The 24,859-nt window shown below is 34.1% G+C and overlaps 1 protein-coding gene across 23 annotated transcripts in view; it reads right to left on the reverse strand.

The window, feature by feature from the left end:
• LOC127068170 (stress-activated protein kinase JNK) overlaps window positions 1-24,859 on the reverse strand; it is a 165,965-nt gene that overhangs the window by 23,672 nt on the left and 117,434 nt on the right. The gene's annotated exons all lie outside the window — the stretch shown is intronic.

Raw genomic sequence — 24,859 nt, forward strand, 5'->3', positions numbered from 1 at the left:
GCGTGTTAATTCGATATATATATATATATATATATATATATATATATACACTACGTGTCTAAAATTAATATAAATTAGCCTGCTGCCGGCTTGGGAGTCTGCCGTCCACGGAATGCAAGCATCGTTCCCGTAAATTGAGACAAGTTGCCAGCAACGCAACGAACCCAAGAAACTGTACGAATGCACCGAGAAGAAGAACTCGTGCAAAGCTACTCGAATACCAGAATCTCGTCCTTTTAAACGTGTTTACAAACGAAGGATCGTGAATAGTTGTTGCCGTGGGACGTTGTCGTCACCTAAAACATAACCGACTAAATCTAAGAAAGTATAAAATTAAATGCAGTTGTCTTCGGTCACGTTTATCTCATTCCTATGTTTCCCTTTGATCCATTTGATTGATCGGATATTTCAATATTTGAAATATGCTCAATACGTCGGTCAATCATTCATTTATTTTTAAATATTTCTAAATATGTAAATTGTATTCGTGACAATTTTTTTTTCTTTTTTTTATTCCTTACTTATCATTTCTTCTATCTTATCCCAGACGCAATTGGATCGACGTTATAGAAAGAAAGAAAGAAAGAAAGAAAGAAAGAAAGAAAGAAAAAGAATAAAAACTAGATGAAAGTTCGAATATTCGATTAATCAATTAATGAAAAAAAAAAAAAAAAAGAAAAGAAAAGAAAACAGTTCGTTCACCCCTTCGATGATTGAAGCAATACGAATTTATTACGATCAACAAAAAATAAAAATAAAAAACAAAAACATTTCTATTTTTCATTGTCCATTTTTTCAAGATTGGTAACATAATAGAAAAATGGTGGGTTACTGACAGAAAGGGGGGGAGGGATGTTCCAAAACAATTAGACAATTATTTGGATTGTTCGAAGGAAATTCGAGGATAATTACTGTGACGTCGTTTTGTTAAAGGCATCTCGTGGTAATCTTAGCTTCGTTATCTTCCCTTTTCCCTCTTTCGCACGGGACAACAATAGAAAGAGGATGAGAAGGAGGGGAAGAGGAGGAGAGGGAGGAAAAGAAGAAGGAGGAGAACCTACTAAAGGCTTTTCTCTCCTATTTCCACCGACTAGAGAAAAATTCGGCCTCGAATAATAGTACTTCGTGTTTTAACATCTCTCTCTCTCTCTCTCTCTTTTTTTTTTTTACTTTTTTCTTCTTTTTTGTTGTTGTTTTTCCCCCTCCCCCTTCCTGTTTCTTCTTTCTTTCTTTGTTTCTCTCTTTTTTTTTGCTTTCACGTCTACTCTACCCTTCTGTGAAAGTGCCGTGAAATATGATCCTCGCAAGACCTACCTCTTGTCTTCTGCTATTAGTCGTCGAAAGGAAAGGAAAGAAAAAAAGAAGAAGAAAGAACACAACAAGCTTCTACTTTTTCAACGAGCACTTATAATACGACACACTTGTCTGGTATAAGTCGATTCTTCTTAAACATTTTCTACTGTTTCTCAACGATAAATTCGATGGATTCGTTAAAAATTTTTGACAAGATAACATTAGACATAAAGTTTTTTATTAAACGATCAAGGAATCCATTGGGATTATTTTATATATAAATAAAAGAAACACGAAATGACCAAAATAAAAAAAAAGAATTTGCAAAGTAGAAAAATGCAATCTGGGAACGAGAAAAAGAAAGAAAAAAAGGAGAGAATGTAGAAAGACAAATAAAGAAGAATAAACAAGAAATCACGATCGGTTCAAACGAAGTTTCGAAGAAGAGCAGATAATCCTTTTTTCTTTTTTTAATTTTTTTATTTTTAATTAGTATCCAGCTTAACCCTTCGGCCGAATCGAATATTTAACAAAAAGAAAACTTTCAACCCTCTTCACCCTAACTCACTCTACGAAAGGAAATTTATTTAAATGCGTGTGTTTTGCAAATGGCGCTAGGATGATCGGTAGAAAAACTTCGAAGGGAATTTTTTTTCTTTTTTTTTGAGTGGTAGACTTTTAAGAGCCACAAAGCTTGCACACGTTAGGGACGCGAGTTCGAGTCGTGCAGAGAGTTCGAAAACTCGTAGGTCTTTGATCTGGCAATTAGCTTTGCTGCGGTAACGTGAAGATAAGGGGAGGGGTATAGGAGATGGAGAACTGAAAGAGAAAAGGGGGTTTAAAGAGAGAAAGAAAGAAAGAAAGATGGGAGAATGTCCCTCGTATTGATAGAATTGTGTAGTAGTAGTAGTAGTGTAGTAGTATATAATCCCTTTCTCTCAAATGTATAGAGAGTATAACGCCACAAACTGAAAAATAAATCTTCTTTGTATTTTTTTTCTCTTTCTTCCTCTCTCTCCCTCTCTCTCTCTCTCTCTCTCTCTCTCTCTCTCTCTCTCTCTCTCTCTCACTCTCACTTTCTCTTTTTTCCCTTGACGTTTCAAGTGATTCTTCCTTTTTCAAACATTTTGTTATCTTTCATTCTTTCGTTCTTTCCGTCCGTCTATTTTGAAAGACTTACGAACAAAAAGAAAATATCGTAAAGTAATGATAATGAAAAAAGAAAAGAAAAAATTAAACAAAATTCGGAGTTGAATTTTTTTCTTCAAGATATTTTTCTTTTTTCTTTTTTTTTCGAAAGGCAAAGAGAGAGAGAGAGAGAGAGAGAGAGAGAAGAATTCGAAGATATCCTCAATGGAATCTTACGGTGATTTAACAGATATTTTTTGTTTTTTTACAAACGTTTTTTCGAAAGAAAAGAATCGGGATTGGATCGAGTTATCTTAAGAGAGAAACTTTGGCCGATAGTTTCGATCAGTTTTAATCTTCCTCAGGCCACGAGAGAATTGGAAAAGTCTTGGAAAATGGAAGAGTGATGTTTTATTATCAACGATAAAAAAGCGAGGCTTTTAACACTGGCGAATCATGTTCGAGCAAAAGAGAATTTTCATTTTCCTTTCACTCGAAGAATTCTAGTCGTTGCTCTCTTTTTATATATTTCTTTCTTTCTTTTTTTATTTTTTTACTTATATTTTCTCTGTTTTTTTTGAAGAGAGAGAGAGAGAGAGAGAGAGAGAGAGAGAGAGAGAGAAAGTGGGGAAACAATCTTACGAGTAAATTGCAAAATTGATAACTTTAACTTCGGCCGCACAATCGCGAGGAATTTGCTAAATGAAATATGATTGCGTTACCGCAATCAAGAAAATCAAATTAAACTGTCTCTAATGGTAGTTTAATCCTGAAAGCTTCGTCCTTCGGTTTTGTCGTTGGTAGAAGGGTAAAGTCAATTTGAGAGTAAAGGAGACGAAAAATCGTCTTTAAGAGATTAAAAACTACCTTATCCCAAAGTCCGTCGATTCTTCGTCGATTTTATTTATTTACTTATTATTTTTTCTTTTACAAATTCACTCGTTGATAATTATTATGGTCGACGATCGTTTCGAAAAGAAACGTGCGATTTACTTAAGAAAAAAAGAAATAAAAATAAATAAATAAATAAATAAAGTTATACGTCGAACGAGACGAAGTCTCGCAAAAATTATTTCGTATCGAATTGAATGAAGAAAAACAAAGAAAAAAAAAGAAAAAAAGGAAAAAAAATTAAGAAAAAAAAAAAGAAAATTAAGAAGAAAAAAGTTTTCTTTAATCTCAAACTCGTTATTGTACCTTTCTAAGAGAGAGAGAGAGAGAGAGAAAGGAGAGAAAGCAAAAGAAAAGACGGAATAAAAAATGAAAAGGAAAAAAAAAAAAAAGAAAAATATTCAGATGAAAGCGACGAAGTTAAAAGATTTTCCATTGTGTTCGAATGCATTTTGAATATTCATTAAATTCAGTAGGATCGGAGTAACGTTCTCTCGTTAACGAAGTTTCAACGGGGGATGCGTTTTTGCATTTGTAGTCGGTCATGCAAGTAATTTCTACCCTTTCCCGTTCGCTCATCTTTCTTTTTTCTTTCTTTTTCTTTTTTCTTTTACTCATCCTCCATTCTTTCTCTCTCTCTCTCTCTCTCGGTCGAGACGGCTTTGCACTTTAGAATTTCTATGAAATCAAATTTACTTCGTCCGCTTTCTCTATGTTCGGTCTTCGTGCACAAGAACTTCAAAGCGTTCGTTCGTCCGGCTTATGGAGCAAAGTACCCTTCTTGGAATTGTGGAGGGGGTGGTGTAAGGGTTGGTCGTATCCCAAAGTACATAATACCGCTAACTCACTCGTGTATGTTAGTTAATTCTTTTTTTCTCTTTCATTTCTTTACTATTTTCTTTTTTTCGATTCGTTTGTTTATTTCTCAATTCAAATTCGTTCAATAAAAAATTGCGACTCATCCTCCCTTACCTCCGTGAAACGAGAAGATTTTAATCAGCGACAAACTTGTTAATTTTGTAATAATAGAATTAATAGATAAGATAGATGGAGAGATAGAGATAGAGATAGAGATAGAGATAGAGAGAGAGAGAGAGAGAGAGAGAGAAAAGATAAATCGAGTTTAATTCCAAAGAAAAAGGGAGAGAAAGTCATTAGACATTGAACGACGTAGAAAGTTAGATAATTTGGTGCGGTGACCGGCTGTGCACGGTAATCGAAGAAAAGGGCTTGTCCTTTCTCGATAGGATCCTCCCTATGGAATCACTCGGATAAAAAGTTCCCAACGATAAATTTTAACTCCTAGTCTTTCTTTCTCTCTTCCATTCCCTGAGAAGATCGTCGTTGCGCCACTACTTACCAACCACCACTATGCACCATCGCTACTACTACCACTACCACCACCATTTCCAACAACCACCTTTTCACATTCTTCGATTTTCTTCCAACTCGCCGTGGGAGTCGTTTTTACCCTCCATTCTCAAAATTCGTTAACCCGTAAAACGTGAACGTACGTAAAACCTTCCAAATAAGAACTAGAGGAAAGAGAGAGAGAGAGAGAGAGAGAGAGAGAGAGAGAGAGAAAGAGAGAAGTTTCAAAGCTGGTTAAATGTAACCGAGTTAAGCGAGCGTTAAACTGTCGGATCTTATTTGGAATCACAAAACTTTCCAACGCGAAGATTTACTGTCATTAGATTAACCATAAAGGGCTCAAATAACATTTGTTTTAATTATTTCATATTAATCAAGTTTCTTTGAAAACGAAGAAAGCGAAAAGAAAAATTGAAATAAAAGAAGAAAGGATAAGGGATTAAAAAACATTTGGCATGAATCTTCCACTATCGCAGTTAACACGAAACGACGTTTACGAATTTCTGGGGTAGACAAACATCGTCGAAAGATCATCGTGCAATTTATTTTTGGGTTTAAACTTAATCAATGGCTTTGCTTTTAGTTGACGTTGAATTATTATGTGTTTTGTCTACGTAGAATTTCGTCAATCGACTTTTTACCTTCGCGCACAGTATTTCTACATTTTTAACCTTGCATGTATATATATATATATATATATATATATATATATATATATATATATATATATATATATTACATGATCGTAACTTTCCGGCATGCGTTTTCTCATACGCATGAAATCTCGTAACTACAGCGTAATGGAAGAGCCACAGAAGTTAATCGACGACGTCTAATGAGCTCGACGGGGCCGTTCGCGCGGTGAGAAAAGTCAGCCGGTGATTTAACGGATCGCTTCTTGGCAGAGAGTACGGGTAATTCGAAACCACTGTTTTGGCGCCGAGAGAGAGAGAGAGAGAGAGAGAGAGAGAGAGAGAAATGGGTTCTCTCACTCTTTAACGGCCTTAACGAGATGATACCATCACTACGACCATTTGCGTTTGTGATATTTCACCTAGAGATTGGACGTTTCAAAATGTTATTAAAGAAAATATTAAACAAAGAAAATTCCTTCTTCGTCGATCTCAGGTAAAGATTTTTTTTTTATATGCTCGTAATAAGTTTCGAAATAATGTTTATTTCATTTGGAATTTAAAAAAAATAATGATTGCCTTCAGGCATTTCAAATATATACAGACGTATATATAGAAGATACAAATAATAAATAAATAAATGAAGTTACATGGATTTTTCACGAATAACATTTTTAACGAATTAAGAGGAAATCGTTGATGAAGGAAAGAATAAGAGAATAGAAAGATTGAAAAAGTAAAAGAAAACATATTTCATTCATTACATCTTTCGAAATAGAAAAAGCACAATTTCATAGTTTTACTATTGATTAATTTGATATTATTAATCGATAAAATGCATACATACATACATATATACATATAAATATAAATATATTTAAATGGATAATTGAATGATTATTTAACATAGCGTATAGGAATATATAACGAGTACGTTTTGTGCTTAAAATTGCATGCACGCAGAAAGGGTTAACGGAGCTCGTTTGAACTCGACGCTTAAACTTTTCCGCCATTTTCAACCGTGTCTCGCGGGGAAAAGGAGAAGAGGAAGCGAGAAAAAGAGTTTCAATGAGAGAGAAAGAGAAAAACAGAGAGAGAAACAGACGGAGAGAAAGAGAGAGAGAGAGAGAGAGAGAGAGAGAGAGTGAAAGAGGAAGAGGGTGAAGGGTGGAGAATGGAGGATGGAAGATGGAGGATGGAGGATGGAGGGTGGAGGGTGAAGGAAAGACCCCTCATATCTCGTACTTCCTTAATAATTAATCTGTCCTCGCTAGAGATTTGAGCGGGTCGAGTACCGAGGCCGAGCTACTCGAAACGCTAACGGCCCCGTTATGAAGTTTCTCTTCTCTCAGTTCTCTCTCTCTCTCTCTCTCTCTCTTTCTTTCTTTCTTTCTCTCTTTCTCTGTCCTTTTCTCAGGAGTTTTCCCAGATTTCAAATTGCCGGATAACTCGTTTTAATACGTGAGCGCGTTAAAGTGATCGATAGTCCTACCTTATTTTCCTATCAAAATTTTCTTTAAATATTCCACTATTTTTTTATATCTGCGAAAAATGACTCTTGCATATTGTAAATTAATAATAATAATGATAATAATAATAATAATAATAATAATAATAATAATAATAATAATAATAATAATAGGGGTTTCGATGATAGAAGTAATCCTCGATGAATATACTTATAATTATATTATGATATAATTATAATTATAAGATTGTTAAATTAAAATAGAAAATATTTAGAAATATATATTTGTTTTGTTATTTAACTCATCCATTAAAATATTTCTCGTGTTATTAATAACAAGGAATAATAATTAATCTTCCAAACGGAGTTCGGCAAAGGCGTTTATAAGGAATTAGTAAAAGGGGTTGGTTTCTTGAAAACAGAAGGGCGTCTCGCACGAATGCTTCGTTATTGAATGTTAAGTTTGTCTAGACTCGTGTCACAGTAATTACTCCCAATCAGTATGCCATGGCTCCTTTTCTTCGACGGTGCTAGTAATTAGCTTGGCAGGGATAGCCTGACGAGAGATATTCTGTGTCTACCAAAAGAGAGAGAGATAGAGATAGAGATAGAGATAGAGATAGAGATAGAGATAGAGATAGAGATAGATAGATAGAGAGAGAGAGAGAAGTGGGTTCACTGACCGAATTTTCAGAGTAGAGAGGCTAACCGCAAAACGCGAATAATAGTCTCGTGGTCGACCGAAATGGACTGTAAACGACAATTCCTGTTCGTTGGGTGGGTGGATGAGATCGAATAAATCCTGGTGATAATTGTTGCGTTGTTCTCTTTTATATAGGGCGATCTCAATTTTCATATTTCTTTTTTTTTACGATGAAACAAAAAATGTTTTTTATGTTATGTATATACACATATGTACGTAGTAATAATATTAATAATTATCATATCTCTAAATCGAATTTATAGTATAATTAATCACATTAAATTACTATTAAATAACAGATCGATAATAATGATTAATAACGACGTTGCATATTGCTGTCGTATTTAAAAAAAAAAAATTGTTACATGAAAATTGAGTCACCCCTTGATGAAAAGGGGGAGATACACGTACCAACGAAATTTTGTACGAGTCCAAAAGAGCTTCTAAAGAACTCGATTAAAAAAAAAAAAAGAAAAAAAAGAAGGTTGAAATCCTTTTCTCTTCTCTACTTTTCTCTTCGCCCTCTCTCTCTCTCTCTCTCGCCAAACTATCCCTTTTCCTCATCTACACCCCTTCTCCTCTACCTTTCCTTTCCCATCTCTCTAAAGTGAGATTAGCAAACACGCCAGACGTGAAAGTATTCGGTGAATTTCAAAAATGTCGCCAATGTCACCGACAGACGGTGTCTCGCGGCTAAATATAAACGACGAAATCGGCGCTGAGACGATACAAGCTAAAAGAGAGAGCGAGAGAGCGAGAGAGAGAGAGAGAGAGAGAGAGAGAGAGAGAGAGAGAGAATAGAAAAAAAAAGGTTTTTCATGCTTGCGAACTTTTCTTGAATCACAAACTAACAATGACTGTTTAACATGGGATACTACAAGTTTACTGACACTATAGAACCTTTTAAACGAAGACAATGTTAGAATTGATTTGATTTATATCAAATAAAAATAAGATAATAATAATAATAATAATAATAATAATAATAATTCGCCGATTTGCAAGGGCTAATAAACGGAGATATCGTATGTTCGATATGATCAATAATATCTTAAAAAATTTCGACCTAAGTATCTAAACATATCTCTAGATATATTTGTATCGTTGTTTTTTTATTTTCCTTCGATAGTTAAATTCGAGCGACGCAGTCATTTCGGGAGAAAAGAAAAAAAAGAAAGAAAAAGCGAAAAAAAACAGAGAGAGAGAGAGAGAGAGAGAGAGAGAGAGAGAGAGAGAGAGAGATTGCAATTCTTTCGATTCAAATGAAAATAAATATAATATAAATGCTCCGTCTTCTTTTCAACGGCAACAAAAAAAGAAAGGAGAGAAAAAATGTAATAGAAAAAAAAAGAAACAACAACAATAGAAAAAAGAGAAAGAAAAAACGAATTATTTCTTCGTAAAAGAAAGAAAGAAAAAAAAACAAAAAAAAAACAAAAAAAAAGGAAAAGGTATTTGTGTTCATGCGATTCCAATTAGATTGGACATACGTATGTATGTATGTTTGAAATGAAATTGGTATTGGAATAGACAAATGAGAGATAGAAAATAGAAGAGAATAGAAGAGAATAGAGAATGCAATTCATTCGATCGGAAAAGATCGGTCCACGCTTTGTGACCGAAGGGTGTCGCGTGCCTGTACGTCTCCACTTTCCCTTCTGTCTTCTTCTTATCTTCTTCTTTCTATTTTCTCATTCCCCGCCGTGTTATGCAACTCGCGAACAAGTCGCAACGAAGATATTTGCGTCGAGGAATGCCGCTAATTGGCCGAAAATAAATGCCTACGTCGAAGAGTATCTTTCTCTTTCTCTTTCTCTCTCTCTCTCTTTCTCTCACTCATTCTCTCTCTCTCTCTCTCTCTCTCTCTCTCTCTCATTCTTACTCATTCTGTCTCTCTTATTTTAAACGTGAAAATTAATGTCATTGTTTCATCGTTTATTTTCTTTTAATTTTTTATTCTATCAAACTTCTATCTACCTCTCTTTATCTCTCTCTTTTTCTGTCTCTCTCGTTTCTTCGTACACTTTTTTATTCTTCATTTTTATATTTTTATCAAGCTTACGATCACTTGCGAGTTTCGAATTCGCACATACATCTTTTCTTTGTTTGTTTGTTTGTTTGTTTGTTTGTTTCTTTCTTTTCTTTTTTTTTTTTTCTTTTTTTCTAAGTACTTTTATTTGGTAAATTATAAACATGGAGTTTTCAATGGAATTTCTTCGTAAACGAGTCTATTTTTTGTTCTTTAAGACAGATACGGAAGTGAATGAGAAAGACGAAGTGGGGGAGAGAGAGAGAGTGTAAGAGCAATGGGGTAAAAGTGCTCAAGGGACTTTTAACTTTACGATTGCGATTTTCCTTTTCTCTCTTTGTCTCTCTCTCTCTCTCTCTCTCTCTCTCTCTCTTTCTCTTCTTTCAGTTTTCTAGTCTACACAAAGATCTGTAAGAAAGAACTCAGAAGGGAACGATTACTCCGTTTCCTTGTCCTATTTCTTGTTCCTTTTTCGATCACCTTCGAGTTTTCAGGATAAAAAGAAAGGAGAGAAGGAGGGAGTCATGTGTAAAAGACAAGATGATGGTGGTCACGTAGGATTCTGTTAGAAAATTCTCCAGGGAATTTCATGGGAATCGTAGGACTGGCTGTCAATTTAGTTCGAACGTTTGTGCCCTAACTTTTCTTTTTCACTTCTCTCTTTTTTCTCTCTTTTTTTTTTTTTTTTTTTTTAATATTATTTTCTTTCCAATTCTCGAACACTCTTTTGGATTTATTTGAATTCTTTCTAAAGACAGAGATGGAAAGATCGAGAGAGATCGAGAGAGAGAGAGAGAGAGAGAGATCCAAATTCACATCCGGCTGATCGTAGCAGCTGTCGATCGATTTTAATTAAACCGATCACGTGATGATCGTCTGTGATTAATCCTGTCTAGAGTTTAATAAAGAATTTTATAGGATATAATAGACGTTATTAGTGAATTGTAGTATGATATTATTAAATTGTGCGATCGTAATATCACAAAAAAAAAGGAAAAAAAAAAAAGACAGAAAAAGAGGGGAATCAATTTTTCCCTAGTAGAATATTTTAATCCATTGTAATTTAATTTATTGATCAAGTTGGTTAGAATAATTCGTTTGATACACATATATTGTCTACATCGATATATGGATATCGACATTTTCTATTGGTTTATCTGTCAGTAACTAGTTCCAAGGGAAATTTATCTATCGAGTTAGATCGAGATTAGAAGGATACGATGGGATTATATTCAGTTCTGTTATTAATCGAATAATGATCGCGGATTTAGACGACTTCTAATGGCCTCGTCGTTAATAACCGCATTTAAACGTTTTGAGATCAAGAACGTTTCCTCTTTATATGTACTACTATTACTACTACTACTACTACTACTACTACTATTAATACTACTACTATTACTACTTCGTAAATCATGCTCTGATTGATATTCATTGTTCTATGTCTGTTTCTCTACCCGCGTCTTTCTCCATTTCATTCTATCTAATACGAGATTACTCTCAGTTAGAAGATTGCAATTTCGTACATAAATTACAGTAATTACGATTCAACGTCGGGTTTAGAAGGACGAAATGGAAATTAACGAGTTAGACACGCACATTTCCCGTTGTGCGAAATGCGTTGAAGTAAAAGACGTTGAAAGGCTGTCTCAAGTACGTGTAAACGTGTCTCTCAGTTAGAGTGTTTTAAGTATATATGTGTTCGTAATACGTCTATCTCCCTTTCTGTCTAGTTTGACGTAGGGGAATTAATTAAATTCGATGTCCTTTAACGATCGATTTCATTAATTGTCGATAGAGATCGAACGAACATTTATCGATTCGATTAAAAATGATTGAAATTTTTTATTAAAAAAAAAAAAGAAAAAACAAGAAAATAAACAACAAAGAAAGAGAAAAGAAAACGTCTATGATAAATTTAATTGAAACATAAAGATACAAGAAGGTATATAAAAATGTGGAAAAAAGTATACGTGAGATTTCACTCTCTCTCTCTCTTTCTCCTTTTATATATTTCTCTCTCTCTCTCTCTCTCTCTCTCTCTCTCTCTCTCTCTCTTTCTCTTTCGTGGCAGTCGTGTATATGTCAAGTGCGTTTCTCTCGAAGGAATACGTAGGCTCGTCGAATGGGAAGTGATGCTCGAGAGTGGGAAGGCTTTTCATTGGCTAATCTCGAGACTCGTAGCAGGAAACAATGCTCCGTGATGATGATGATCGTGTACCTCGTTAACGAACTTTCGAAAGAGGGCAAATACAGATATGTTTGTTGGATGATAAAGTCTGAGGGAAATGAAGAAAAGGGATGTTAACGATATTCCTGTTGAAGTAGAGAAAGAGAAAGAGAGAGAGAGAGGGAAATGAATTACAGATATTACGTACGTATGACTGAATAAGAAAAAAAAAAAAAAAACACGTTAAGAACTTCCCCTTTAGAGATTTTTCAAGTAAAATTGTAGTACAGTCGAATAGGCCACGAGGTAATAGCTCGGTTGAAAGAAAATGATCAGGAAACTCGTACAAGTGGAACATACAAATATAAAGGATAACAAAAGTTGGACGCTTCAAACGGGCATTGTTGAATCTAATGATTCAGAAAATTTTCAAAGATAAAAATTACACGTATATATATATATATATATATATATATATATATATATATATTTATATGATTTTTTGTAATCTTCGATATTTCATTAAATCTAAATACAATTATACGTACCGTATTTTTAAATATAAATAATAAGTAACCAATGATAATGCATCGGTATAATATTTTTTTTTAAATAAACGATACATATGTTGGATATTTTAGAGTGACGAAAGAAAAGGAAAATTTGGAAGAGAATCATAGAAAAAATTTTAATTATCGATCGATCGATCGAACGTTATCCATCTATTTATGTAATGAAGTTTCAGAAAATCGCGTGCCATGGGAGAGAATCACGTCTTCCTATTTCGCGCCATAAAATATAAAGATAGGGGAATCCAATTTGCTGTGAGAGCGCCGAGGAAAATTTAAGCGACGATGATATTTATAGCTCGCGTCGTAATTACGAATGCTGCACTGGTATTTTCGAGATAACGCTAGCTTCGAAGTAGAGAGACAGAAAGAGAGAGAGAGAGAGAGAGAGAAAGAGAGAGAAACATTTGCTATCAATCTACACACGTAATACGTTAAAGGATAAATCGGTGATGTTGGTTGTGTAGTAGTAGTGGTTATCGTCAGTCACCGATACGATAACAACTAGCTTCGATAAATTTATCTCGAGAGACTGAGGGGTTGTTTCCGGAAGGAGATATTTTACATTACTGACAATAAGTTTTGTTGAAGAGTTATATATATAAAAAAAAGAGAGAGAGAGAGAGAGAGAAGAAAATAGAGAAGGAGAAGAGAAAAGAAATAGTATTTCTTCTTTAACTTCTCGTTCTCGTAAGAATAAGGATAATAGGGGAAAAAAAAAGAAAAGAAATAAAAATAAAAAAGAAGGAAGGAAACACAATGCAGTCGTAATTGTGATCAAATATATTCGAGAAAGAAGTATTAAACTGACTCTTTCGAGTTTATTTTCGACTGATTTAAAGAGATTGAAAAAAAAAAGAGAGAGAGAGAGAGAAGAATGGTGCAATTAAACGAGTTCGATTCACGGTATCTATAGTTAACGCATAGTTTCGAACGCTTTCGAGTCTTTCCAATTCCCGATAGTTAGAACGCGAGCTGTTAATGGATTAATTTCCCTCTTGGAAAGTTTGAAGGAGTCTGCTGCGTGCGACAAGTAGAGGAGCACCCTTATGCGTCTCACGATCGTTTCGTATAAAATCGATTTTGGATTATACATTCTTGCTGATACTAATCCACCAATTTTTTGTTAAAGAAACAAAAAAAGTAATTTCGTCTTTCTATCTCTCTCTCTCTCTCTCTCTCTCTCTCTCTCTCTCTCTCTCTCTCTATCATCTCTATCTCCTTTTTCTTTTATTCTCTTTTTTACAACGCGAATTTTTTTTTTTGCGAACGATGATAGGACCGAGAAGAAAAATTACTTGAACAAATTTTTTTCAACAATACGTTCTCTCTCTTTCTCCTTTCCTTTTTTTTTTTTTTTGCGTTTGCATTATAAAATATCGTCTGTTACGAATGTTAGCTCGAATTACGTTCTTTAAGCGTTTATCGAGGAGAAGGAATTTAAAAGAACTGATGTAAAAGAGAAATGAAGAAGAAAAGAGGACAAAGAAAAAGAAAGAAAACAAAAATTTGATTAATCGTTAGTAATTCGTGTACGAAGCAAGTGATCGCTATTACTTTCGTGAAGAATGGCGATGGTAATCGTATTGTACGAAAGAGAGTGAGAGAGACAGAAAGAGAGAGAGAACTAAAGAAAGAGAGAGAGAGAAAGAGAGAGAGAGAGAGAGCATGAGGTCCATCCTCAGAGCCTGATTTATTCCTGGATTTATCTATCTCCCTTTGCACCTTTGTTATCTCTCCTCCCCTCTTTTCACCCTCTCTCTCTCTCTCTCTCTCTCTCTCTCTCATACACACATACACACACAGTCTCTCCCACTCTCTCGTGTGTCTCTGCGCAAAAGAATTCGCGTAGACCTTTCCTTTTCGTTGCACATCACCGATTTCCTACGGATGCAGAGAACCTTCGCTGAGATTTTATCTCTTATTTCATGTTCCATGTTTTACGATAAATATAAATTAAGTATTTTTACGAGAGATATCTATGTCTCGTCGTTGATAAAAAATGATAAGAGATATCGAGATCGGTCTGTATTACTCTCTATATCATTTTTCTTTTATCCTTTGTATCGTTTATCTTTGTTTACGTCCTTCAATTACATATGTCTATATATAAATGTATGCGTGTATCTATCTATCTATCTATCTATCTATCTATGTATGTATGTATGTATGTATGTATACATGTATGTATGTATGTATCTATGAGTGTATGTTAATTCTGATTAATCGAGAAATATATCCATACTCATATATAAATATATAATTTTAATATATTCTAATTGATATATCTCTTTTTCCTTTCTTTATCAACGTAAAAAGTACGTATCAATTTTTATTAGAAGAAATGAAAAATATTTTCTAAAGAAATCGAGATTGAAGTCGATTTGGAGAAACGCGTATGCTGTTTATATATTGTATGCTATTTTAACGAGTACATCGGAGATAGGCAAATTCAATTTAAGAAAAAAAGAGAAAAATAAAAAGGAAAGGAAAGAAAAGAAAAAAGTGATTGAAAGCTGAAAGATACAGATATATATATACATATATATATATAGTACATAGAGATAGAAATAGAAAGAAATAGAGAGAAAGAGAGAGAGAAAGATGCAACTGAATCCTACTGTGTAAATAACGTGGATAGAAGTATACGCCCTAAGTGATAGCCGTAGGTGATAGGGAATAGAAGGTAGTAGGGTTGGCTTGTTTGTAATGTCGAACAAAGACTCCGAAATATATATATATCCCTTCGATATATATCTTCGACACAAGGGTGCCCCCCATTCGTTCCCCCTTTTTTACTTTCGTTGGTTATTTGTTCGCCATTGGTGTAGCCAAGAGAGCGTGCGACCACCACGCAGCTTGTGTTGTGTCCCAATGTCTCACCACCCTGTATATGCTCTTTTAACGTCGAATAAGGGTGGGAGTTGTCTGTGCGTAGAGGAGACCTTTCGATATGCATGCAGGTGCGTGGTGGGTCCCTATCAGTGGTTCTCAATCGATTATAAAAACGAAATATAATAAAGTAACGGTGGATCAATATATTTTTATTAATCTTTTTCTTTCTCTCTGGAAAATATTTTATGTATTGTAAAAACAATGTTTATTGATCAATCTTCGATTATAAAAAAAATCCTTATATATACATATAAAATCATCCCTTATATATATGTATATATATATATAATATATAATATATAAATTGTACATATATAAGGGATGATTTTTCTTTATATATATATATATATGTATGTGTGTGTAGCTCAATGCCCTCCCTTCTTTTTCTTTTTTTCTTCTTGTATACACAACGCACAACAAGAATCTCTTTTATTCGACGTACCTATTTCGATAACAAGGAAACCGCTACCTGGTTTGACGACCCTCGAGAAATCCTCCTTCCATCGACTCTGAGGCCTCGGTTTTCACGAGGTGGGACGTAAAAATGAATATTTTAAGAGCGGCACGATGGGCGACACAAGCCTCCAGGGCTTCTAACCTTTTTTTTTCTTTCTCTCTCTCTCTCTCTCTCTCTCTTTTCTTTTTTTTCTTCTTTTTTTTCGTCCTAGCCGAGAATCTCGCCTTTGGCTCGTCCTCCTTTCTTTTTTACTGAACGACGACCAACAGGAGGAGAATGAGATGGAGGAGGAGAATGAGGATGAAGAAGAAGAGGAGAAGGAGGAGGAGGAGGAGGAGGAGGAAGAGGAGGAGGAAGAGGAAGAGGAGGAGGTGGAGGAGAACGCGTTTACGCGCTCTTGTAATTGTTCGAAAACAAAAAGAACGAACCGACGCGACGCAGACTGTCGGGGACCCTTCTCTCTCTCTCTCTCTCTCTCTCTGTCTTCTTCTCTTTTTTCATGCCCAAGGCTAAAAAAAAAAGAATCATTTTTCCTTTGCAATTTTTCTCACCAGAATGAAAAATCAGTTCTTTTGGAAGCTTAGCGCACAAATCAATGGCGGTTCATTGACCTCTGATCGTTCGTAAAAATATTATTCTTGTAAAACAATTCGATGCGTCGATCAATTGGTGTCTTATTATCATTCGTCGTTTCTTTCTTTCTTTTTTTTTTTTTTATAATTCAAAGATCGTTCCTTTATTTTTCATCGAAATACGTACTCATATATATTTCTTTCTTTCTTTTTCTTTCTCTTTCCGTTCCGTAGGTTCTCATCCGACGATATTTTCTCTTGTCAGAAATCGTTTCGGTCGTTTATAGACGTAATTTATGTGAATGGAAGAGAAGAAAATCAAAAGGAAAAAAAAAGAAAAACAAAGAGAAAAGAAAAAACAAAGCAAAAGGAATTTTCTTCTCGTCTAGTTCGTCGATAATAAATGTTACATCGTTAAGGAAGAATAGGAAGAAGGATCGTGAATCGTTGACGATATATCCGTCTTTTAACCAATGCGAATTCGTCTGGAAATCCTACGGCTGTCCTGATATATTGGCCATTCTCTCTTTCTCTCTCTCGAAACGGCACGTAACCGAGGTCGTTAAACTTAATCGACGGTAACGACTATGGTACACACAGCCTTAATCGTCCTTGAGTCGTTATATTATTCTCGAAACAACTGAAAGAACGCTTCGACCGATGCACATTACCAACGATTTCCACAAATTTTCTCTGCATTCGTATCTATTCGCTATTATAATTCATAGAAAATTCATCATTGCTCCATTTATTTATCTTTTTATTTCATCGAACGTGAGAACCACTGAACACCATCATTAAATGTTTTCGTTATCGTACAACCTGGTTCATACGTTCTCTCTCTCTCTCTTTTTTTTTTTTTTTTTTATACAACTTTGAACATTCCTTTTTTCCATTAGAAAGTAACGAGCTAGAAAGAAAGGGAGAAAGAGAAAGAAAAAGATAGAGGGAGAGAGATAGGGACATATGTACGTATGTATATGTGTATGTGTACGCATGTATAGGGTGCTAACCACATAGGGAAATACGTCGTAGGTGGATTTTGCGTTAGGGTTCTAAATCTCTCGCAGGAAGAGGCGGAAACACGTCGTAGTTGAACAGGCCGATATTTATGCAACGTTTCACAGCTTGCAGCTTGATGCATAGTACACGTACATATACACATAAGCTCAATGGTTTCGCGATACCAGCCGTAACGTTCATGCTCGCTGCACACAGTTTGTCGTTGGTTGCTGTCTGTCAGCTGTCGAAGATACCGAGTAGACTCATCGATAAATATATATACATATATATATATATGTGTGTGTGTGTGTGTGTGTGTGTATCCACGCAAAATCAATCGATATAATTTTCATTGTACAATAACTTTTTTCATTATTACGATATGTTATCACGGATTATAAGTACAATTTGAATTTGTCGTTAAAAAAAAAGAGAAAGAAAAAAGAAAATAAGATATGCTCCAATATTTTGATACTCGAAAGATCGAAAGAAGTTCTATCGGAATGCATTTAAAACTTTATTGCATACGAATGTAGGTCGAAAGAGAAAAGAAAAAGAAATGAAAAGAATAGAAATTTCTATGCAAATAAGACAAGATATAGTATACATCATGCTAAAGTTCCCATTGAAAAATATATCGAATATTTTTGACAACTCCAAATTTTGTCGACTTCCAAAGTCAAATGGTTTAGCAGCGCGAAGACAAGTTGTTAGCCTCAGGATTGTTGACCAACCCGTTGACCCACATTTGTTAGCCGTACGTCCGACGAATTTTTTATTTGCCAAAGTGGAAGGTAAGCAATGCGCATGTCTCTTGCGCCCTCAAGTAGCCGCATGCGTCAAAGGTGTATTACTGCAGAAATTTAATGATTACGAACCTATCTAACCACCCATCCTTAGAACAAAAGATTATATTTTTGAACGACGAACGAATTCAAAATACAATAGACAATATCATTAATGCGCGAATTATACACGTTTTTATTTATTTCTTTTGTTTATTTATTAATTTTTTTATGTATTTATTTTTATTTCCTTTCCTTTTTTTTTTTTTTTTTTCAATCGCACGGATGTGTGTCTGCTTGTACGAGGGTGCACAATAGTACACTTTTATTAATACTTCTATTTCAAGATTTTTTTTTTTACCTCTTCTTTCTTTTTTTCTTTTTTTTTTTTATTACGTCGTGGAAAAAAGGGCAATGGTAAATCCGTAGGTCAATTTAGTACGGATTATGGGAAATCGTAAAATCGTGTGGAGAAACGTTTAAAAACGTTCACGATGGACGCGATGGAACTTAACGACGTATAGGTATATGACTTTTTATAAAGGACTTGTTAGCACTGGAATAATATCGAAGGAATTCTAGTAAAATATATAAAAGAGATAGAGAAAGAGAGAGAAAAGAGGAAATAGGGTATCGAGCTTTTTGCAGATTGCGTTTATTAAGTGGCGCTTCAATAATACTTAACAACGTACTACCGACCTGACTATTAAAATGCAAATTTCTTATCTAAGCGAACCATTTCTAAGATGTCCTGTAAAAATATTCAGCCAATTAAAACGATTCTTATCAAGAGTAAGTACTTTCCTTTGATTTTTTTCTTCTTTTCTATCTCTCTCTCTCTCTCTCTCTCTCTCTCTCTCTCTCTGTCTCTCTCTTTTTCAATCTTGATATCGATCGAACACGAATTCTTTTTATTTTCTTCGTAAGAAATTAAATTTCCGAATACGAAATGATTTTCTCTTTTCTATCCTTCTTCTCGATATCGCTCAGTATAAATTTCACGATAAAATTTCTTTAAAAAAAAAAAAATAAAATAAAATAAAATAACAGAGGAGAAAAAAAAACTAAGTCTCGTCTCTACCAAGTGTTTCATATACTTCGCTATTATAAATGTCTATCGAATTTGAAAAAAATAAATATTATATATCGACGCGACCTTCGTTCATTCTTGATAACATATATTTGTAGTTTCTCTACGGAATCGCTCTTGTGTCGGGCACATACGGGAAACATTTTCACGAGAAAATTTAAAATAACAATTGTTCCTCGTCACTCCTCTGTGTCACATATATACATACATACATACATACATATATATATAAAACTAAAAAAAATATATATATATAATATAACTAGAAAAAAATTCACGAGAAAAATATTCGATTCTTTATCTTTTTGTAACATATATATACGTCCAATAAAAAATATAAAATATTAAAGAGAACGTAGTTTCATATCCGGATTGGAATATTATTTTCTATGTAGTTTCGATGGTTGAAAACACGACAAAAAAAAAAAAGTAAAATAGAAAAAACGAAAAGAAGAGAACGAAAGAGAGAGAGAGAGAATATAGAATATTATTTTCTATGTAGTTTCGATGGTTGAGTACAAGACAAAAAAAAAGTAAAATAGAAAAAAACGAAAAGAAGAGAAAGAAAGAAATAGAGAGAGAGAGAAAGAAAATAGCTGTTCGCCCGGAGCAAAGAAAGACGCATTGAATTTTCGATTAGCAGAAGAGATGGCCGCGTTTATCTCCATTCTCCTATACTCATCTTTACCTTTGCTCGCTTCAAAGCACCTTTCTATCCTTCTATCATCCACATATGTACACACATATGTTCGTACGAGCATACACACACACACACACACATATATATATAAAGCCACATATAAGAGATGTACGAACGAGTCATCCAAGCCAAGCCGTGTTCTTTTCACGCGAAGAAGAAACCATCGAGCTCGTGTTTGCCTCCTTTTCGCGGTCCATACGTGCATGCTCTTGCGTTTGCTCTCAGGTAGAATGACTCTGGAGGCAGAGACAGACAGAGAGAGAGAGAAAGAGAGAGGAAGAAAGAACGAAAGAGTAACGACTCGCGAGTTTCATTCATGGACACACTTGCCTTCTCGTTACGATCTATGTATAAGAAAAGAAAATGCATATACGTTGTTAAGTAGTAGTAGTAGTAGTAGTAGTAATGGTAGTGGTAGCAATAATAATAATAGTAATAATAGTAGTAGTATGTAATAGTAACAGTAGATGTGGAAAAAGAAATGAACGAGAACTACTCAGCTTCTGAAACGTTGAAATGGAAAAACGAAAAGTGAAAAGAGATAAAGAAAGATAGATAAAAGAGAGAAAGAGTGGGAGAAAGAGGGAGAGAGAAATTGGAAGGTAGAGTTAGCCACTGTTACCAACACCTGGTGCCGGTTAATTAAGTAAAAGCGCCCTGATGCGAACGAACCAGCCACGTTTGGTGTGAATAAATAATACACACTCGATTTCCATTCAACTCGTTCTCCATTTTTCTTTTGTTTTGTTTGTTTGTTTGTTTGTTTGTTTCTTTCTTTCTCATTTTCTATCTCTCTTCTTTTCTTCCTCTTTCTTTCTCCTTCTTTTCTTCTCCTTTCTATCTCTTTCTCTTTCTTTTTCATATATTTTTTTTTTTTGTATTCATTCATCGAAAGATCCATTCAAATCGTATGGACCTATTTATTTATTCAATACATTTCCATGGATCCAGCTTGTTTTCATTATAAATCTCAATTATTATTCCCTATTTTTCTTTTGATTAATAATCCTTTTACCTTTGTAATATATGGATAACGTAAATGTCATACGTCAAGCTCGATGTATTTTACTAATTGTTTTCCATCGATTCGATCTATATTAAATTCGATGAAATTAGTCTTTGTTTTGTTCTCCTTTTTTCTCTCTTTTTGCTTTGTTTTGTTTTGCGATCCAATATTATTAATACATAGTTGATTAAATAATTATATTTCTTTTACTTTGACAAACACACAGAGAAACGTAGAGAGAGGTTTGTGAATGAAAGAGTAAAAAGAAAAAAGAAAAATATAAAAAAAAAAAAAAAGAAAAGATAGAACATTAGTCCAATCTAACAATCTAAAAAAAGATAAACACTGTTCTAGTATTTATTGTTAATAATCATCATTTCTTTTCATCCTCTTTTTTTTAAACCTCTCTCCTAGCCATCCTTTTTCCTTGATTTGTAACAACATCGGGTGTAATGCAACGAGCAGTAATAACACGCTCAGTAGCATCAATACCTTCCTTCTACTTGGTTTCTCTAATCGAAAGTCGATACTCACAAAGTTGTTCGAGAGTGTCGTCTATGCTTAAGCGATATTCGTAGAAATATACGTAAAGTCTCGAGAAGAGAGAAGAAGAAGAGAGAAGAAGAGGAGAGAAGAGAAGATGAGAGAAGAGGTCACGCCAATAGTTCTTCCGTTGGTGAGCGAGAGTAAGAATGATGTAAAAGAGTAGGGGTGGGTGGTTCGGAAGAGTAAATGAGGGTGAGGTGATTCGAAGGGGAGGTAGGTAGATACTGGTACTACTTCAGAGGGGTTGTTGCAGGCTGACGTTGTTAAAACCACCTGCTCGCTTTTAATGCATCTGCAAAACCAACGTCGAACCGACGACGTCATCGAATATCGAAATTCGATATTTCGAAAGAGAGAGAACAAGAGAGAGAGAGAGAGAGAGAGAGAGAGAGAGAGAGAGAGAGATAAGGATAGTGAGCGTTCGTAGAAAATAATTTTTCGAAGAATCAACAGAATTTTCTTTACTCCATGTTAACAATTTTTTGTTCTTTTTTCTTTTCTTTTCTTTTCTTTTCTTTTCTTTTTTTTTCTTTAATACTTGTATGTAGATACGTAACAAACGCAAGAATATAGGAGATACAATTCTTCTTTTATTTATTTATCTAATTTAAAAATTGATTTTCTTTTTTCTTTTTTTAACGAATGGAAATGTCTTGATATTTGTGATTTAAAAAAGAAATTGACTTTTTCTTATCTTACAGAAACATACACAGATAAATATACTCACGGATTCGATTAATCGATTTGCATTTAGCTTAAGCGACAAATCCGCAATCGCGTTCAAACGTATAAGCCGACAAGATTCATTTCAATGAATTATTCGAAAGAAACGAAAAAAAAAAAATTTGTTTCCCCTCTATCCCCTTCTCCGACGAATAAATCGCATAATTCAACGGATATAAAAATTTCTCTCTATAGAACTTCTCGATAGAATCTTCTTTTCTTTTTATTTATTCACTTATTTATTTTTATTCTTTTGTGATTCTTTTTGAAATAGTATCTCGCGCCATTAAAATTCTCCACGAGCATTAATCCGTTTTTCCGTTTTGAGCAAATCGTTTCGTTTCGTTTTCGAGCCAGCCTCGTTAAATTTAGAAATCTATCTGCTACGACGGTGGTACCATGTACGTTCATCTTTCGCGATTAATTCGCGGTTTTCGTTTGAGTTATGCGTGTAATAAGTAAACTGCCGGACGGTTAAAGATAATCTTTTGGGAGGGACCCGTGCCAACTCGAATTGGCACTTTTCTTATTTCTCTGAATTCGAACGAGTGAGGAATGAGAAACTTATTATAGATTAAATTCGATCGACTAATTACAACATTCTACATAATTGCGATTAAAAAACAAAAAGGAAAAAAAAAAAAAGAAAGAAAGAAAGAAAAATTATTTCGATCATACAATCTATCCATTGACTTACTCGTTAATCTTTTTTAACTGCTTTTAAGATCAACTCGATGAATATTTCAAAATCAAATAATTTTAAGATTGATTTTCAATTTTAAATCAATGTTTCATTTCTTTTTCTTCTTTCTTTCTCTCTCTCTTTTTATTTTTCGTCTTTTCTTTTGAAATAAGACATTCGTGAGAAGATAATTATAGATTATTATGACAATAAAAAAAATATATATATATGTATATGTATGTACGTAAGTTAAACAAATGAACAAATTATAGTTGCATTGCGACCCGGATACGGCTGGCCTAACCGATCGCTCGTTCCAACTGCAGCTGCCGACACTGCGACTAATGCGGAATTCGCATACCGTTTGGCAGCTACTCGAAAAAGAGAGCCCAAGAGCTTTTCTTCCTCTTTTCCTCCTCCGCGAAAATCAATTTTCCCTGGTGGGCGTCCTTTCCTATGCACGTCTCTCATACTATGCATTCACTTTTTCCAATTCGAATATATTTTCTGTCTCTCTATCTATCTATCTATCTATCTATCTCTCTCTCTTTCACAATTTGTGTCAATATTTCAAATATTCAAAACATTTTCTAACATGTCTCCCTGTACGTATACATACGTATTTCATTTCGTTTTATTTATCTTTTTTTATTTTTTTATTTTGTTATATAAATCTTCTTACACTTAACGTTACACCCAGTTAATATATCAATTAATAGACTTTAATATAAATCGTCTTTTAAAATTCAAAGTATCCCAACTACGATTATGATCGTATCATATCAAGCTATGCCAAGCCAGGAAAGCAAAGTTTTCTCTTTGAGCTAAGTTATCGGGAAAGCTCGTCGATATCGGTTTATCGCTTTTAATTTCATTTCCTAACTAGGCTAAACTTCTTTCTCGTAAATGTGTAAACTAATTAAACGAGTTGATAGAATCAATCTGATAGGCGATTACGAAGCTTCGAAAAACGATGAAGATTATCGAGGCATGATTTTGTATCTGGGGATAATAAGTCAGGACAAAAAAAAGAAAAGAAAAGAAAAGAAAAGAAAAGAAAAAGAAAAAGAGAGAAAAAGGAAAAAAAAGAAAGAATTATAAACAAATCGGAATCGTACTATATGGCATCGTACTATACGTCATTAATTTTCTTAAGGTCGATATATGAGAACCACTGCGATTGAATGTATCAGTGCAGCAGTATGGTTACGTTATGGGAAGGACAGTATTGTGCGGTAGAATCTATCTCGAGGGAGTCGTCACCAGATGATGGGACTCTCCGTACTCATTTTCTATCTCCATGGTGGTTATAACGTTACCTTCTGTATCAGTACATACATATATATATATATATATATGTGTGTGCATATACGTGTGTGTATACATATATATATATATGCACCATCCGCTTATACCGGACAATAATAAACCAGTTCATTCCGTACTTGTTATTGAAGTATAAAAAATTAACATGGAGCTTCGAATAACTTTTGTCGAATGTATATTCGAAACGACGGAAGAAAATATATTTGTCATTAATTATCGGCGATATCAAAAAATGATTTGTCTTCGTGAAAAAAAGATGAAAAGAAATAATAATAATAATAATAATAATAATAATAATAATAATAATGATGATGATGATGATGATGATGCGTCCGGTGATATTCGAGAAGATGAAAAAAAAGAAGACAAGAAGAAGATAAAATAAAAAAAAAAGAAAAATAAAAAATGTCTCAGTGAAACGTTGGTAATTGCCATGGTGGTACGTCAAAGCGTGACGTTGGCTCGTCGATCTTCATTTCCGTCTATGATGTCGAGTGTTACCAAAGTGAAAGAGAGAGAGGGAAAGAGAGAGAGAGAGAGAGAGAGAGAGAGAGAAGAACGATAACGATGACTTTTAGAGAGAGAGAGAGAGAGAGAGAGAGAGAGAGAGACTCCGAAAGACAGTTAGGAAAATCGAGAGTTGTCGCGAGCTCTTTGCGTAGTTATGAACACAGAGAAATCGCCAAAGAGAGTGTATTTTCCTTTGAGTTAAAACCTTCTTAAACGGGACCACACGTTGCGTTGCTTGTGTCAATCTATTTAAACCTCGTCATAATATATAATTTATCTTTCGCGAGAATGCTTAAAAAAGAAAAAAAAAA

The sequence above is a fragment of the Vespula vulgaris genome, chromosome 12, assembly GCF_905475345.1.
Source record: "Vespula vulgaris chromosome 12, iyVesVulg1.1, whole genome shotgun sequence".
In the NCBI taxonomy this organism is placed as follows: domain Eukaryota; kingdom Metazoa; phylum Arthropoda; class Insecta; order Hymenoptera; family Vespidae; genus Vespula; species Vespula vulgaris.